This window comes from Sciurus vulgaris (genome assembly GCF_902686455.1).
Source record: "Sciurus vulgaris genome assembly, chromosome: 9".
In the NCBI taxonomy this organism is placed as follows: Eukaryota; Metazoa; Chordata; class Mammalia; order Rodentia; family Sciuridae; genus Sciurus; species Sciurus vulgaris.
This window is the reverse complement of record NC_136469.1, coordinates 63,916,285-63,936,349: the sequence shown is the minus strand read 5'-3', so window position 1 is coordinate 63,936,349 and position 20,065 is coordinate 63,916,285. Positions and strand designations below refer to the sequence as shown.

Below are 20,065 nucleotides of genomic sequence, written 5' to 3'. Positions count from 1 at the left end.
GTTTGGGCTGCTATAACAAATTATTCCACACAAGGTGGCTTAAGTGACAACTACTTCTTTCTCCAGGAGGTTAAATTTATGATCAGGAGGATAGCATGACTGGACCCTTGGTGAAGGCCCTCTGCCTGGTTATGTCCTCAAATGAGCTTTACTTGGTGTTCTCTTCCTTTTCCTCTCTCTATAAGGGTATTCATCTCATCATGAGGATGCCATGATTTGATCCGATCCCAGCTACCTCTCCTACAACCTGCCCGCACATGCCATCACATTGAATATTAGAATTTCAGCATATGAATTTGGGGGAGGGGTACATTCAGCCCATGATGAATATCACAGGAAAACTGTGGGAAAGGTACATAAATCTTTATCAACTTCCCAAACTACTTGCTAAAGAATGTGGACTCCAGAAAGAAATAATCATATATTTTTAAAAGTTTATACCCATTTTTACATATCAAAAAATGCAGGGGAAAATAAAATGGGTAAAACTGAAAAATAAACATAATTTTCTATTTAATTTTGTCATTCGATTTGGTCTTGGCTTGGTGAATGAGAAAACTGGCAGTTACAAATCTTGTAATTCAACTTAATGAATATCAAACTGAAAATAAATGTCAGAAATGTACAGTTTCTTCCTGAGGGGGAAAAAATGACCAAATTTCCTTCAGTAATTTATTTCTATATTAATTTAATTATATATACTATATCATATTCAATTTTCTAAGATCCTCTACAAATTAGTCTCTGATGGAATAGCTGCATGTGAAAAAAGGACATTATTTAAACATTGTATATAGTTTATATATTTGATTTTCAATATAATTAAAACAATGTTTTGAATTAATAAGTATATGTAAAAGGATGTTTTGAAAATACCCTTTCTTTAAGAGAATAAAGAATAAAAAACTCTCAATAGGTCATGTATGAATACCTTAAAAATGGCCAGGAGCTATAATCATTTTAAAGTGTAATGTTAATGTATCTTTCAAAAACAGACTAAATCACCAAAGATGTGATTTAAATTCTAGAAATTATTATAGTCTGTGCCTAAAATAATTATTAGTTTATATGCCTGACTTGTTCACCAAGCCAAATATGACTTATAAATGTCACTCTTCATCTTCACAGTACAAAAGCCATTCTGAAGAATGTATGAGAGAAAAGGTATCTCATGTGAGAGAGATCAGAGGGAGGGAGAGAGGAAGAGAGAGAGGGGAGACAGAATGAGAGGCTTTGTTAAAATTCTAATAATTAAATCTTTATGAAGAAGTTAACTTGAAAAACAATCCGCCAAAACCTATTGTGATTTGTTTTTAATCTTTAGAGAAAAGAAAGTGTTCTGCATTTTCAATTAGTCTTTAAAGGTTCAGAGTTGAAAGTTAAACTCCAAAATCACAGCATATTCTGCTATCACCATTAACCTTCAACACAAAGGGCTATTGTAATCCCCAGCAGAATTAGTGAAATCATTATAGTATTTCAATCTCAACCTCTTTCTTTTTCTCCTGTTAGAGAATTTTTATCTATATTAGCAACAGGGGGCAGGGGAGAATAGCCTGTATTCCAGAGCATATGTTCTTGTAATTGTTCTATTCAAAGACCCCATAGTCTTTCATGGTTTTTGGTTTTACACAATACCAGAGAACAGAGTGAAGAACAGGAAATGAAAGGGCTCCTCACATGTAGGCACATTCTCCAACAAATGACCGTGTGTTTCAGCAACACCAGTGGATAACCTATGTCTATCATTGCCTGAGTTCCCTAAAAGAAGAGTTCAAGAGAGGGATTCTGTGCAGGGGACTCGCTGAGGCACAGCCTCCAGGAAAAGGGAGTGAGGGTTTCAGGGTAGGGTAGAGGAATAGCCAAATATAAAGATGGTGGCAGCCAGAGTTAAGTGGTGACCTCATTAATAGGGAGCTCTGAAACATGAATTGCCCCATAGAATTGTTCTCACCTTGAGGAAACCAATCAGCATGGCTGCTCCAGGTTCAGCCAAAGGCAATTCTTTGGAGAAAGGAGAAGTGGGCAGCTGTGAGTCTTTAGTCCGCCAACATCACAGCAGCTGGGGGATGCGTGCATTGGGCCAGCAAAGGAGATCAAGACAGGGAAGCAACAGTTTCCACTGTGGTATCCATTCCTTAGAGATTTCCCATCACCTTTCTTTTGACGAAACTGATCATCTCCGCATGTAGCAGAAACAGACGTTAGGACAGATGAAACATCATGAAAGCAGATGGAATCAAGCGTGGCTGTGTGTTTAGGGGTATAGTTTATGAAAGAATGCATGTCTGCTCTGTAGAACCAAAGAGACAAAATTAATAAAGTATTAGAAGTTAATTTTCAAAAATTATTCGACTGGTCTCTCTAAACCAACAATAATGTTATATTCAAAATTGTAAATTAAAAGAACAAGATAACAAAATTTTTGTAATTACAGTTAAAACAACATACTATTTAATAACATGTAAACTTAAAGTCATTAGAGTTCCAATTTCTAAGTACATAATAAATCAAATTGAACCAATGTTACCCTTAAGAATAAACGACAGAAGTATCAGTCCCCTAATAAGGTTTTTAAAAGCTTTAATTTCATCTCTATTAAAGGTGTACAAATAATTTATTGATTCTTTTTCCAGAAGAAACATAAGAGGAAATATGTCAGGCCAACGAGAAGCCAACTAAATAAGCAATTAGAATTTTATTACACCAGAGATGTGATTTAAATTCTTGAAAGTATTACAGTCCATGCTTAAAATAATTATTAGTTTATATGCCTGGCTTGTTCACCAAGTCAAATATCATGCTTTATACAATGTCACCCTTTATCTTCAGAGTATAACAATACTTTTACATGGTGGCGATTCAATTTGTTTGAAAACACTTGAAAGGTGAACTGAAATGGACTTTGGAAAGACTCTAGGTTCCCCAGTAGCTCTAATTCAACCAGTGATGACTGAACCATCATAGAAGCTAAAAGGTGTTAGAGTAAGATTAAAAGCTGTGGGTTAGGACAAGATCCTTCAATCCTAGACCTGTGTTTGGTTGTTGGACTTTGGCAAATTACTTCAAACTGCACAGCACTAGTTTCCTCATCTTTAACACTTCCTGGGTTGTAAGGATAAATAGAGATGATGCATAAGTTTTGCTTTGCATGTTTTAATCAACGGGGGCTATTATTATTGCTACTGTTAGAGAGAGGAGACACATGCAGTTAAGTAGCAGTGCTGGCAAATGTCCACCTGTATGCATGTGTTTTTGGCCTACTCTGCGCAAGAAATTTCAAACAAAAACTGAGATCTGGCTTTTCCTAAAAAACTAGATGCTGCCACCATATTGTGTCTATATTCCTGTAAGGAGGGCCTGAAGCATCTGTGTTAAACAGGATGTATGGTCTTCGGTTTACCATGGTTCCCAGCAGCATCTGTCATCCTACACTTGGCCCACTTACTCATGGACCCCAGTGGACACTGGAGCTTGTGACCACAGGATTTGCCAACGAAGAAAAAGGCTTTAAGGCATGGGATATAAGTCTGCATGGGAACAGTTGAGGATGCAGTACAGCACAATGGAAATCAGCTGGAAGCAGGAGCCATAGGACATGAGTTGTTGTCCTAGGTCTATATTAGCACCTGTGTGAACTCTGAGCACTATGGGGGTCTGTTTCCTCAACTGTAAAATATATATTCTGGATAGGTCAAGTTTCTGAACACAAGACAAGTCTGTTCCCCATCTGGGTTTCAGTTTCTCACATGTTCTTTTTAAAAAATGATGCCAAATTAGAGGGTCACTAAAGCCTGGCTGAATTAGAGAACGCTCTCCCTCCACAGGCCCCTGTCAAAAAAAGACACATTGCACACAAAGTTGATGGAATACATTTGGAAGCTTAAATGCCAGAAAGAGGTTTAACATGCACTTGAGTAGTAATTTTGAGGATGCCCTTTCCTGAGTTCCTGGCCTTATGCATTAGTTCTAACTGAGTAAAGAGAACTAATTGTTCCCCCCAGTTTATTCTTTCCAAAATACATGTGAAGTCTCAAATACTAACATAAATTAGATCTGCTTTATAATTCTTGAGCAAAATTCCAATCATCTTATAATTTTGCATAACTACTTTTTGTAACTTACAAGTGTTTAATCATTATTCTTTTCATTCAAGCATTATTTTTTCTTGTGGGTTCCCTTACAGAAAGTTTTAATCAAATGACTTTTGTAAATTCCACAAGATAAAAGGATATGAAGCATGTATAACTCAAAATGCATCACCAAACTTTTCAAAAAGATTATAAAAAAATCACCCATGAAATTCTCATATCCACATGATAAAGCTGTTTCTGAAAACAAAGGCATATACACTCATATGCTTTCGACAAAGGGATGAGTATTCAAAAGTGAGTCATTAGGCTATTTTGTCAATATGCAGAGTGTATCTGATGAATTAAGACTTCTGAAGTCACTAGACAATACAGTCTTGTTGGGACTATCACTATATATGCAGTCTGTCATTGACTCAAATGTCATTATGCAATGCATGATTGCATAGGTAATATATTGCCTATGTCCATGATACCTGTTTGAAAGCATTACTTCTCTTGGTCCAAAAATCCATTTTGGCTCCTTCAGTTGAATTTCAATATATTCTGAAGTAGAAATCAACTAAGACAAGTAAATCAATTTACAGAAGGTTACTGTCAAGATTAGTGTAGATACTTACAGGTAAAGGTCATTTGATAATTCCCAGGTTATGGAATGACAAGATGAGAGAAAAGGGGACAAAATATACCCAAGTTGATTGTGTGTGTGTGTGTGTTGAATGTGTTGCTAAAAAAATCTTGATTTCATAATAAAGAGATTCTTAATTCTTATGTGATTAAACTATTTTTTTTTTTTTTTTTTTAAGAGTGGAGTAGCTCTCAGCCTCTATATCTTTCTTCATGGACTTCAAGTTGGTATCCTATAGAGATGCCAATGAATTTTTTTGTATATATGTGTTTAACATAGAATCTCAGAATTACTTTCAAATGCTATTTCAATTGCTATTTTCATATATTTTAGGAAAAATGAATTGCTTATTTTTAGAATTATAGTGTTCCAAATAAGAATAGAATTTAAGAATTATGCAAGCTTTATTTGAGAGACTGCAGGGTGATTTTGTTTTTAACCTAAATACGAAGCTCTTTTATAGGCATTTTTAATCCAATGAATTGGAAAGCTTTTATTTGAGCCTACCACATGCATAGCTGTGTCACTATACTGCAAAATCACTTTACACTCTTCTCCCACATTCTTCCCACATTTTTATTTTTAACTTCACTTTTCTAAAACTGGAAAATAGCAGCTCTAGAAAAATACCAGTCTTAGAAATATTCATTGGCATTGTATATTGTTTACTCTAGCAATACTAAAAAAAATGAAAGTTAAAAAGCCTTTAATAAAGGAATGACTACAGAGTAAGGAAATTATAACTCTAAAAAATTATTAATTATTACATGATCAAATTTAAAATTAGTATCTATTAATTGTATTTTGAAACTGTTAGGCAAAAATAGTCTTATGTTTTGAATTTAAAACCTAAATTTCAGTCATTCATATATCCCTCTGGCCCTTTCAATTTAAAGTTCCCTGAAGAATTTTACTAATTATAAAAGTGTCTACAACTGACTTTGAAGTAGTTCTACAGGTGGCTTATGCCTAATTCTATCAATTTTCTCACCCTTGGAGATTCATGAGCTAGGTCCCCTCCCTTTAATGAGAAGGAGAAATATCTAAAAAGTCATCCTCTACCTTCAAGCTCTGACATCATTTTATAAATATCAGAGCACCAAGGAGACCATTACTCAAAATCCAAACAAGTATTAAAAGATATAAACTGTATTTAAAAGGAGATGACAAACCTGTACAACTTGACAAACTCAAACTCTGTTGCTGAGAGATGTGGTCATGTCTGGCCTAAGTGACTTAGCTACAACGTGTGTAATAAAACAGCTAAATTTGGATTGGAGACTCATTTTACTCTGCAGAAATGGAATGCAACCCCGGGAGAGTAAAGGCAGAGAGCAGCTCTAGAAATTAGAGACCAGGCCTCTGTGTGACTCCTCTGTTCAACAAAAAGACAAGAGCTATTAATAGAAGCCTGAAGGAAGAATTGCTCTCAAAATTGGAAGGGGAAGAAAATGGAAAGAGGTCAAGAGAGGATATAGTCCTTCACAGTTGTACAAAACATTTCCACTAGCCTCTCTACGGTATGGTAAGTGAGAGGTTACTCATTATTAAAGGCAATGAACAGTTTTGCTTCAATCCTTTCTCAAAATCAGCTGTTTATTCCAGCAGAAAGTTTAGCACCAAACCACATTTATCTGTCTTTTCATCTCCTCTAAAATATTTTGATTATTTTGTCATGCTAATCCACTATCTTGTGGTTTTATAAATTTTACCTGTAATATTTTATCTTTCTAATAAGTTTCTTAAAAGATATGTTTTATTATTCTATCTCATTTATATCTATAGGATATAGTAATTAATACTTCCTGAGTTAAATTAATCTCAGCTATACTGAATTTTTTCCTCCATAAGCAAAATGTTTAATTGCACCATGGACTAAGAATATATAACATATTAAAATACAAGGATATAGTCTAACATCCACATCTTTAGTTCTAGTCATGTCTTTATCCTTGTGTAAATTTAAAATGCAGCTATTAGGAATTAAGGCAATTACTTGGCTGTGTCTTTACACCTATATAAACTATGGTTCTACTGTCTGGCTTAGTTTAATTACTTGACAATCTGAAGAAAAAGAATCCCAAATAAGTATGCGGATAAATTACAAATAATAAAAATATTTCCTTCTGGTTTTTCTCCATCTGTTTTTATAGGTGATTCTTGAATCTTCCTTATTTGGTATTCACTTTGAACAAGACTAAGACCCTCTGAAACTTATATATTTTTAGATGGTGTTATCTTAAGAATAATGCATCAAGTGTGACTTAAGTTTATTTTAATTTAGCTGCAAAGATCTTTTCTTTCACATTTTTGAGGGCTGGTCCATTCTGGTAAATTTCCAGAATAAATTTTATGTCTTCCTTTTAAGTAGGGCTAGATTTTGACATACAACTACTGTGGGAGCTGAAGGCATTTCTGGCAAGTACAGTGAATGATTGACTTCTCCACTGTTTTCATAGTGATAAATACACAGTTAGCATTAGGCAGGAAAACAAATATTCCCCAAAATATGTGCTAAACACATTTGAGAATGAATGGGGTCATACAGACTTGTCATCACTCCTTTCTCTTTTAGAAGGTGTTCAGTTCCATGAGCTTCCTTTACCCCCACAATGTAAAAACAACCACAGTTTATCCTTACTTGGAGAATGGGAGAGAAAGGAAGGAAGGAAGGAAGGAAGGAAGGAAGGAAGGAAGGAAGGAAGGAAGGAAGGAAGGAAGGAAGGAAGGGAGGGAGGGAGGGAGGGAGGGAGGGAGGGAGGGAGGGAGGGAGGAGAAAGAAAGAAAGAGAGAGAGAAGAAGAGAGAGAGAAAGAAAAGAAAGTTCTCCATGTAAAAATGCAGAAAACTACCAAGGCAATTAAGTTTTGTTGGTTTCTTATTTATATATGCCTCATGTAATAGGATTTCCTGTAATATAAACCATAGTAGTATATAGTTTAAGAAAAAATGAAATATTGGAATATATTGCATAAAACAAAATAACTGGCCTAAGTACATTTCTAAAAGTAGTGCTGGTATCATCAACTGATACTGAATATTTCTTTTACACTTAGACTGCAAGTTTTATCAAATAATACCTTATTATATGACTCATTATTCTTCAGGACCTTTTAGAAAGGTTAATTTTATTTTTTTTTGTAGAAAACAAGATGAAATAAAAAATGATACCACTGAAAAGTGTAATTTTGTGCAGCAATTGACAAAAAATTTTGGTTATTTGGGATGAAATTAAGATTTGGTGTCCTTTGAAGCCATGAAAAGTCGGTTAAAAAAATTAATGCTATTTGTCCAATTTATTTATAGGGTACTTATTAAAATAAACAGCAATGCTTTTGTTTACATCATAAGTAATCTTTTAATAACCAAAAAAATGTCAAATGATACATCGTCCCTTTTCTGAATGTGGCATCAGTTTTGTTTTATACTTCATATCTTGATCATTTGTCAGTGTGTAGATGAAGAGATTAATTTACATTAAAGAAATTTATTACATTTTCTTTTGTTTCCAAAGAAGTATTCTTCTAATACAGCTCTCAAGCCAGTTTTTACTTTAAATGCCTTTTGGTCTAAATTGACAGTGTTGAAGTCTTTTCTAAAGTAATATTTGCCTCTTTTAAAGGTCTCTCTGGCATTCCATTATGGGCACCTGCTGCTGATAATTACAGGTCTGTCTCCTAACCACTTCCTCTGCTTTATGTCAAGGCAAGATTCAGGCTGCTTGATTACAAACAACTCCCAGTTAAAGACCACTGCATAGCTCTCTGTGGTAATTATTCAGGGCGAGTTAGGGCTGTGTTTACTGAAGTCTTAAGAAAAAAGAGCAGTTACTTGTTATAATTTCCTCTTTGCTAGCAGTGTAGCATAATCTATAACATATTTTGGTCACCTTAAAAGTGTTTATGAGAATATTTGATTTAATAAAGCTTTATAATGATACATTTCACTATACTATTTCCTAGTCTAAAAATCAAAATATCCTGCCCAAAGATAATAGGCTGTGGTCCTATAAAGATAACAAAAATGAAAACAAAATAACCCTTTCAGACAATAGTCAATTACAGGGAAACAACTGGGTGTAATACCTAGTCCAAAACAGTTTTATTGTTCATGACCTTGGGCCATTCTGCCTCCATCCCTACAGCTACATTTCTACAACCACCTCATACCATACTATCATAACCTGTAAAAGACTTATTTAATTTATTGTGGAAATAAGAAGAAATAGTCTATAGTATTTGGGACAGCGATAATCCCAATATAAAAGAAAATTTCATCATCCATTTGGAAGGTCAATTTATATTATTAATATTCCATATGATAGAATTCTATAACTGAATAACTGGAAAACTTTTGTGGGAATACTGGGTATTCCTTGACTTGAACACCTCCAAAACTCCTAATTCTGTGTTTAGGCAAAATGACCAAATTAGTTAGAGCCCAATTGTGCTCACATTGCTTAACCATCCAATATTTAGGGTTTCTTCATTACTTAATAGCCCCAAATTACAGTACAGAAAATCAGAAGTTAGGAGTGAATTTCTGAATCTAAGGAGATTGCCCTTTTAGTTAGTGTTTGAGCTTTCTACCACTGTGATAAAATACTGGAGCTAATCAAGTCAAAAGAAGGAAAAAATTCATTGTTGCTTATAGTTTCAGAAGTTTCAGTCCATGGTCAACTTGATCATGTTGCTTTTGGGCCTACAGTGAGAGGAGGACACCATGGTGGAGGGTGCCATATTGGAGCAACACTGCTCATCACATGGTGGCCAGGAAGTTAAAGAGAGAGAGGAAGGAGCCAGGGTTCCTATACCCTTCAAAGATACGCCCCCAATGATATAATTTCCTTCTATTCAGTCCCATCTCCTAAAGGTTCCAACACCTCCTGATAGCACATGGGCTGGACACGAAGCTATGATCTTTTGAGGGACATTTCAAATTTAGACTATAGCACATAGTAGAAAAACAGATTGTAAAAAGTCACTCCTGATACAGTCTTGATTTTAACCTACAACTTCACATTCACCACCCTACATCCAGGAGCCCTCAAATCAGGTGATGAGGAGAACCTGGAAGGTTTCTACTAACTCTACCACCATGGGTCATCACAAAAAGCCCCTGTAAGATGTGTCATTTATATATGAACAAAATTTGCACTCATCCAACACCATTCGAAGGATGTCTATTAGATGCCGACTGTGTGCCGACTGTGTACATGCTGGAGACAACAAGTGACAGGGTTCCTGTATTCATCATGTTGACATGTGGGATGGGGACACATAAAGAAGAGTGATTCAGTTAATGAGAAAGGTAACTTTATGAAGGAATGCACACCTAAACTGGTGTAAAGATGCTAGGATTCAGCCAGGAGGAAGGCGTGGAACAGGAGAACATATACATTTTCCTGGAAAGGAAGAAGCACAAGTGAAATCTGGTGATGAATGAGCCTGGTGGCTTACTAGAAAACCCTGAAGTATTTCACCTATTAGAGCTGCTGGAACAATCTGAGCCAGAACTGGGGAGGTGCAAAGTCTTAGAAGACTACAACTAGAGAGGAGTATCCAGGAATGAAGTTATAGGGATAAACACAAATAGCCTTGTTGGTCACGTTAAGAATTTTAGATCTTGTATTAAGGGCATAGCTTTAGAAAAAGAGCTCTACTGATGGACTTTGTTAGATTTTCCTGACTTTAGTGTGGAGGAAGAAGGTGGGGAAGGCAGCAGAAAGAAATTCTTCCATGTATCAATTCAGAGAAATTGACATATTTGTGAAACATGTATATAACATATATCATCTTTTCTAATATAACATCATGAAAGGCTTGAATATCTTTTACTTTTTCCAAATATAGAAATATATAGGAACACAGGAAATATTTTTTTTTTTCAATTTCTTTGTTTGAACAACTGGACTTTTTGAATTGCTCTCCTATCCCCTCATATAATACCAAATAATCATGTATTCTAGAAAAACTAGATATTGTCCAATCCATTTAAACAAAGGCCAGGCTCAGTGGCACGTGTCTATAATCATGGTGACTTAGGAGATTGATGTAGGAGCATCACCAAGTTCAGGGGCAACCTCAGCAACTTAGCAAGGCCCTGTGTCAAAAAAACAAAACAAAAACAAAAAAACAAAGGGTAAGCTGGGCCTGAGAATCAATGGCAGAGTGCCCCAGAATTCAGTCCTTATCCTAGATGCTGCAACAAAACAAAACAAAACATAAAAACAAACCAAAATAAATTCTCCAAAGTCCACACAGTATTTCTTAAGACAGTTTAATTTTTAGAACATCAATATTTTGAGAAGTTTGAGTGTATGTTAGAAACAAAACAAAACAAAACAAAACAAAACAAAACAGATATATCCTGGAAGTGATCAAAACCACCTACCATCTCATCTTCTTAGTCATTGTAGGGATTTTTTGACCTTGGAAATTATCCCAAAACACCCTACTACGAACTAAATGCTATGAGAAGCATAAACCCCAATTAAGCAGTTTACTCAATCATTAAAAGCATTCTAGGTTGTTTTTGTTGGCTCTGTGAAAGGAGTAAGATCCTATAAAGATAAGATTTTTATAATTATGTAGGTAGTAAACTACACGGTTGATTACTTAGTTCCTACTAATTTTCCCTTTAAAAGGTGGAATGTACCTTATAGCACAGCATTTGGAGAATTGGGGGAGGAGGATGTTAGAATTTAAGAAATAAAAGAGTACTGAACTTTGACTTTTGGACAAAGAAAATTACAAATGAATCAGTGTTTCATGAAGCTATTTAAAGCGATTCCTAAATTGGTATTATTTTGATGTGGTAAATGAACTGTCTTTTTTCATTTTGTTAGTTAATGCATCTATTGTTATTGCCTTAAGATCCATATTGCATTAATATGGGTTATAAATATTTTGGGTTAGATATGTTCTTCCCATAAAATTGATGTATTTTGAAAAAAATAATTTGTATGTTTTATCTTATTTAAATTTTATAATGACTCATCTTGAAGAACATAAAACAATAGAAAAAAGGAATATATTAATGTCAGTGAAACAAATATCAAATATATATGTATATATAATATATATGCACATAAACATACACATACATATATATGTATATACATGCATACATATTTAACTCTGAATAGTCTTTGTAGCTAAGGGATTTTTCTTTGTTCAGGTTTTAAAAGATAAAGTTGTTACTTATCTCCCATATTCCTTCTGCTTATCTGTATACATCATAAACTTTTTTTTCCAAACACAATGATGTCTTTGGAAAGTCTTTCCACTCTTGTACATCACAAATATAATACAAATATGCCTATAAAAAACTACAGATTTCAGCAAATCTGTGCATTAAATAATCCCATCCAAAAATATATTTTATTAAGTGAACTAGTTATACTGGGTGTCTAATTAATATCTCCTTTGCTTTTATTATAATATGCCCCCTTGACACATGTAGAACTTTGGCCTTGCTTAGAAATTTTAGTTTAATTAATTTTTGCTTTTATCATATTATTAAATGCTCTGTTGTGTTAAAATTTCTGACATGAGTGAAGAAGGTTAATTGTTTTGATTTCTCTAGAAGTTTAACTACTAGTAAAAAAGTAAAGAATTTGATAATTTTTTTCTTAATCTTTAAATTATATTTTACAAATACAGCAAACGTATAGTGGAAACTGTATAAACTAGATTTCGTGCTGAAGTTTATCAGGTACTGGTTTTACTGTACTGCATTCTAGATTCAGAACCTAGTATGGGGGGGAAAAAACACGTTTTCTTGCCCCTAAAACTGAAGCAACATGTAATTTTCCAAACAATTTTAATGTAAAATTAAAAATCTCATGACTTAAGTGAGTATAGTAAGAGTAACTTTTTCTTTTAAAAATTTGACCTCTGACAATATGTCTTTGCTGGTCCAACTGACATTCTTCCACCTGATAAACCCAAATGAATGTAATTCTCCCATTCTTTTGATACATCTAATTATTTTTATAATAATGCCAAATGAAAATAAAAATTACCATACAGTATAGAATTCTATAACAAGAATAAAATAGTAAGAGGAGCAACAAATTCTAATATGCATTCAGTGCTTATCTGGTGCCAGGAACTGCTCCAGGTCTTCTCTTTTGGTCACCCTATTAATCCTCACAGTTCTATGGCATAAATACTGTGATTACTCTGGTCTTCTACTCTCCAGTGTGAAATGAAACAAAGAGATTTTTAACTTGTATGAAATTAGCAAGCAAAGAGTTAGCAGTCTGTTCACCTTTACCAAGGAACTTACTGACAGGCTGGCATTATCATTTGCCCATGACTAGTTGTCACAGGATTACTCCTGGTCGTACACATTGATATTTTTTCAATGAATTTCAATAAATTTCCTGTAATAGGAAATTATCAGATCCAAATACACACGCGCGCGCACACACACACACACACACACACACACACACACATATATTCAATACATTTTTATTTCCCTAGTAGTCAAAGAATAGACAGGGGGAGGGAAGAAAGAAAATTAAAAAGAAAGAAGACTGATCTAAAACACTTAGTTCATTTGAATAGTTGATACACTATTAAAAAAATGAAACATTACTAAAGAGTAGACATTCTTAAAGACTATTTTAAGAAAAAATTTCCAAGTAGAAATGAACAAATTCAAGTGACCAAAAAAAAAAAAAAAAAAAAAAAATCTGTTGTATTTACTTGAATTTTTTAAAAAGGTAATTCATACAAAAAAGGACACATGGTTAAAGCTATTTAAAAAGTAACAGTATATTAACACTACCAAGTAGTTTTTCTAAAACTATTTTAAAACTCTAATGTAATAATTGTCCTATTTAAATTAATCTTGCATCATCCTGTTATTTTCAACATAATTCAATATCATAATACTAGTTCATAGATGTGTACAAATTCATTATGTGACCAAACACAAGGGCATTCTTTTTTCATATTGTGATAGAATTAATGTTCATGCAACACAAAAGGAAAAACATATGGAAAATAGTCATTTTTAAAAGAAGCTTTGGTCTGAAAAAATGAAGTAGGTTTAGAATTAAAAATCAAAGCTCAATGGTTGAACTGAGACATATTTCCATCTGTTATTAATGTTTGAGTTACATACTAAAGACGAGATTGTTCATCAAGTCCCTCATGTAATATGTTAGTAAATGGGATTTTGGTTAGTAATTTAATTGCAAAAACCCTATCCATGTAAGCTCCCAATTCATTTAAAATGAGCATTTACAGTGGTCTGAGATGAATTAAAACAGTTAACATCACCAAGGAGTATTTCTTTATTTTATTAGGAAGTGCTTGTATGAAAATTTATTAACATAAAATGGAAATCTCTGCTACCCCATAGTGGGTGAAAGGTAAGTTTTTCCCCCACTCCTTTCTCTCTTCCTTTATTTTTTTAAAATATCCTTTTCAAAAAATGCAGGGTTATATGATTATTTTTATTGTGCTAAGAAATCATTTTAAATTATATTTAAATATATAAATAAAAAATGTAATGTCTGTAGTTTGAGAATTGAATAAATTATTCTGAGTGTTATAAAGTGTGATGAAAATTCAAGTGATCATTGTGAAAATATTCACAAAGCTTATGCAGAAGCTACTGGGGTCATATGCTCACGCAGGGCTCCACTGTGGTGGTTACTTGTACTGGGTTTCACTAATGGCCTGATAATAGGGGAGGGGGAGGTGGGCCTGGAGGTTCTCCTAATGCTTCATAGTTGTGAGTGTGAGACAGCCACTGATTAATTATTGCCCTGTTCTCAACTCACACATTAGACTACTGAGCAGCCCCGTTCATCTCTACAATTGTTTTATAGTCATAGAATACTGACTTAGGGAATACTTTAAAGATGTTCTAAAAGATTCTTAGATTCTAATATAATTCTCAGTAACACTTGTCTTTTAGATGATTGAAATGTTGATTGTAAAATTTACAAAGATGGAAAATACAAATTTAGGAAACTCTTCGGGGGGATAATAGGGACATTTCAACCTTCAATTTCATTTGGGACAGCACCAATACATCATATTGCTTTCAAAAATATTATCACAATAATCACCTTAAAATATTAGTACATATTAAGTTATACCTACATTTTAATTTGCTCCTTTTTCTATCTCCTCACCCTGTCTTCCATTTATACACATAATAGTGTCTAAGGAGGAGGCCTCCTGCAGTTTCACAATACATGGGAAAACTACTGCAGCTATTAGCAAAAAAAAAAAAAAAAAAAAAAAAAAAAAAAAACACTTAACTTTATATGAATATCTCAAAGTACCTTATGTGCTTCTATGGAAACAACTCTTTCTGAATGTCAGTTTAAGCTTCTCCAGATGATTTTTCTCAAAGGCTCCCTTTTAAAATCATCATGCCATTTATTATCTTCTTGTTATATAGACTGTTACTTTTGTTTCATCACAAACCTCTGCCTGTTTATTAGCAGCTCTGCTACTACTATCAGATGACATTTGTTTTACTTAATGTACATAGTTTTAGAAAAAAAAATTGCAGAACTGCTATTACTGCATTATATGAAAAAATTCCAATGTACATTTAGCTGACACTGCATCAGCTGCTATTTAAACTGGGCTTAGCTAATGGACTTTTAATGTCAGTGGGGTTATGTGCAGTTACTGGCTATTAGCAGAAATGGCTCCTTTCTATAAAAATCACTTTTCCTCAAGTGTGTTGTTTGAACATTCCTTTCCCTAATTTAGTGACTGTCACTGAATGCAAAACAAACTCAAATACTCTGGAGTCCACTGTTATCTTTAAGACCCTCTTTTTAACCTTGCAATTCAGCATTAAACAGGCAACTTCCCTCAATAACATTTAGACTTGCAATCACAAAACTTTGAGAGGAATTATTATTTACTTTGCTGTTCTTAACTATAGACTATATATTTTGCTATGAAATCCCTATGTTACATGAGTATGATAAGGAATATCTAAAATATATTCTAAATCTGAGGATTTATGTGTATGCTTTAAAACTCCTAATTCAAAAATGCCAAGTGATGTGAAAACATGACAATAGAAACTATGTATCTATAGAAATTGATATATCATGTAAATATTTGTATATTAATATTATAATATTGAATATAAGCAAGGAAGCATATCATCACCATATCCTGAAAGAAATTCTGCATATTCTTTCATTAGTAACAACCTTTCCTCCTCCCTTTTCAATTAACTTTCTTCATCCATTTAAATAGGGCTTTTAAATGTACATAATGGATAATCCTGGAAATAAAACCACCAATACAGCAACTGAGGGAGCTCCCAAAAAATCAAACATAACTCCATTTGATTAAGAGGTTAAAACCAACCATCACTGGATTCTGGTTGGGGAAGAATAACACAGCTGACCTCTCCTTCGATCAGCCCACACAGAAGGTCATTTCACATAGGGTGCTTACCAGGAGAATGCTGTCCCTCCTAGAGAGCATCCAGAAAGGGAAAGAGAGAGAGTCATGAAGTGAAAAAAGGATTTTACTCGCTGCATGCATGAAAGTGGACATTTTCCTTTGGTCAATGAGTTATATAGTCCACCATAGGACTAGCATAAAACAACAGAATTTCTTCACATGTTTGAAACAAGACAGTCGAAGTGAAGATCACTTGGATGACAGGAGAAAACTTGTTTCTGTCATATAAGACACTTCACTTATGAGGCAGAGGCATCCCTATTGTACATCAGAAAAATGACTTAGCAATTTGCCAAGAATTAGGTGAGTTTTTGCAGAAACATAAGATATAATTTTTCATTTGGAAATCAGTTCTTAATTCTGGTTTCCTATTCATAAATTTGTTTTATAAGTTTAAAAATATTTTTTTCATCTGTTTGATAGGTTCATTTTGTATTTTGAGGATATTGCCAAATCTGTTTGAAAATGGACTCTCCTAAAACAAAACAAAACACACACACACACACACACACACACACACACACACAAATTGGCACAATCATATCTGCTCATAGGGAATTACTTTTGAAATTCTATGCTTCACTAAGACATGGCTTAAAAATACCAACCTAGAGCAAAATTTCTACTTATTTAATTCATTTCAAAATGAAATGTAAGTCATATTTAGTAAATCCAGCAAAATGACCCCTTCTTTCCACTGGGAAAACATACACATTGTTAAAACTTTTCCCAATAATCCCTATACTCTTTTTCATATAAGCAAACTATAAAACATTTCACTGTGGTCCTTTTAAATCTATGTAGCTATATCTGCATGTTAAATTATAAGCAAAAATAATTAAATATATATTTTAATTAATACATAAGGATAGACAGTAATACCGTTAAAAAATGTATTGTAATTCTATTAAAGATAAACACTACTTAAGCAAATTCTTTTTGGGGGATGAATGCCCCTAAGAACTTCCATGTAATTTTAAGAAAATGTTATTTAATTTCTTATGAACAGGTGAGATTTAAGAAATAACATTAGCATTGTTATTAAGACAATGTTTGAGAGTAGCTCAGCAAGCAGCAATACACTTTATAAAGACCACTGAAGTATATCAGTATACCATGAATTTCATTCTAGATGTTTCAAACAAGTATGTCCTGTCAAATTGATTCCAAACATAACTTTTTACACATAGATGCCATTTAAAATGCTTTCCAAGTTATTTTGCTATGTTAATTGAAAAAAATGCAAATCAAGACTTTATTTAGAAAAGTCAGAGGGCATGTCAAATAATATTATGATGAAGAACTGATCTTAGATCTTTGTCCTGGAGAACACAAATAATGAATCATTTGAACATGCCTGTTTTTCCTCACATTCTGAGCTGTTTTCCACCACTCTGCATGCTCTGTGGGTGATGTCTGTGAGAGGCTGGGAGAGAAGTCTTAGCTTTCTTCAATTCTTAAATTTGATCCCTAACACATTTTTAAGTTTATTATAGTCTCATCATTTCATGGAGATCCAGAGTGAAAAAGGAAAGTTGCTAAAGAAAATGACAGACAACATAATTACTGTTTTATTTAGAATGATTTCAAGATTGCTGCTTGCTAAACTTAAATACTTCCACTGGGTGGCTACAATGTGTATATTTGGGGAAGCTTTTTATTCAATGAAGATACAATATATCATTTTCATTTTACCCAAAGCTAAATCTCAATGTTAACATATATTACACAAAAGTGAAATTGCCTTCATTTACTTTGTCTTTCCAATCATAAAGTTTTTGTTGTGATAGAGGTAGTAATTTTTTATTTGTTTGGTTTTAATTAGAGATAACAGGTTTCTGGAAATCATGTATAATAAAACAACAATGCTGTTGTCACTGACTATCATTTTTAGTATCTGTAACATTAGAGAATACCATCTGTTAAGGAGTATTTTTTCATCTTGTACTTAAAAGAACTTTTTAGACTCTTAAAATTCCAAAAAGAATTTAAATACAAGTATCAAATTTACATATAAGTAAAAAATAAAAATTCATGTGGAATAGAATGGTCCAAAATTGCTCCCTTTAAATTTAATCCCATATGTGAATTTTCTTTGCTATAATTATAAGTGGATATTATTACACCATACACCCTACTATAGTGCAGTAAACTTATCTAAGAGAATGTTTATTATAATTAATTTAAAAGAATTAGTTTTCTATGCAATTATAGAAGTATAGCAGTTAGTTTGATATACTTCTATGATGAACTTTTATGTCATTACATATTACATATACTAATTTTCTTGAGTTTTTTTGGGGAAAACTACATTTTTATTCATGGACATATTTGACCTTATAATTGGACTGCAGATACATTTTAATAAGTAAGCACTAATCTGTTTTTATTGGAAAGGAATGTTTCTATATAAGGTTTTTCTTCTAAATAGTGAAAAAAGACAATAAATTATACTTGAGTTGAGGTAGTTCACAATTAAATAATCAATTAAGATATTGACTAAAAATGAGCAATGTTAGCATTCATCAATAAACTCGTTAAGCTGTTGCAGAGCTTCTGTTGTTTAACATCCTTAGTTAGAACAGATCATAATATGTGTTCATTTACATGAGGCATTTTATAGCTCTCATAATTGCTGAGAAATGAAACTGGCCACAGAATTCACATGACAAAATGATTAATGAAGGTAAATCCTCCTAATCCACACAACGTTTTTAAATAAATAGGATTGGTAACTCTGGAGTTAAATTTGATTTATCAATATCATCTGTTAACATGATTATTTTGAGCAATGATATTTAAAATGAGAACTCTAACAGGCTTGTCAATATAATGCAGTTTCATTGGGTTCTCCTCACTCTCCCATCTCTCTGCCATGGTGGTAATGGGATGCAGTTGGTTATTTAATTTAAAGAGGGCACTCCCCACACATAGGAGATTTCAGATGTTATGCTTCACTTTTGCAACATAACGCACTTTTGAGTCACTGCTCACTGCTAATAAAAGGCGCACTGATGTAAGCACAAGTAGCTGCATATTTGGCACTTCTTAAGCTTTAGCTCACCTTCTAAATTACGACTTCAGTTTAAGTAATGTCACAGTAACTTTAGTACTATGGACTCTGTGCAGAAGGCTAGATGTCTTTTAAGTACCTATAAAATCTGTTACATTTTTCTGTGTATTTGAAAATGTCATTACATAGTCCTAAAGGAGAAAGTTTATGAGAGATGGCAATGTTCAAAATGAGAATCAATATTACAACTTTGGTCCAAAACTTTTTTCTTTAATTCTCAAATTGTACCTCAATATTTTGTGATATTTTGTTTATAAGTGTCCAAAAACTTGCAGCACAATATATTTTAGATTTTTGGGAAAGGGCAAAACTTATTCTGGTAGCTCCAAAAAGGTAAAGAAGATTTTTTAAAAGTTTATGATTCCTGAACTTATTATAAAAGTATTACTATAAAATGTTATTAATTAAAATCTATAAATTTTGACGTGAATATCTACAACAGTAAAAACAATAAATTACCCAGTTACTGGATTTCTTTTTAAGAAGTGGAAAAAAGTATTTTGATATTGCTCAAGGCAAATTTACTCTACTTCAAAGAAGTACCATAAAAAAATAGCACTGAGTTTCTGTGAATATTTTCTTGAATTTAGTAATACTGGAATAATATTCAAAGTCTTAGATTCATGTAACCCTCCAACACAAATACATAAGCGATAACAAATACAAATAAGTAATGAAATCAAAGAGTCCATACATAGATTTAAGAAGTAAGAGGGAGCGAGAAAGAGAAAGGGAGAGGAAGAGGAAGAGGGAGAGAAAGAGAAAGGGGAGGAGAGTGGAGCAGAGAAGAGAAATGAGGAGAGAAGATT

General features: G+C 33.1%; 1 protein-coding gene across 1 annotated transcript in view; it reads right to left on the bottom strand.

Annotated features, from left to right (window-relative positions):
• The window catches only part of LOC306670170 (netrin receptor UNC5C-like), a 356,297-nt gene that overhangs the window by 327,023 nt on the left and 9,209 nt on the right, over window positions 1-20,065 (bottom strand).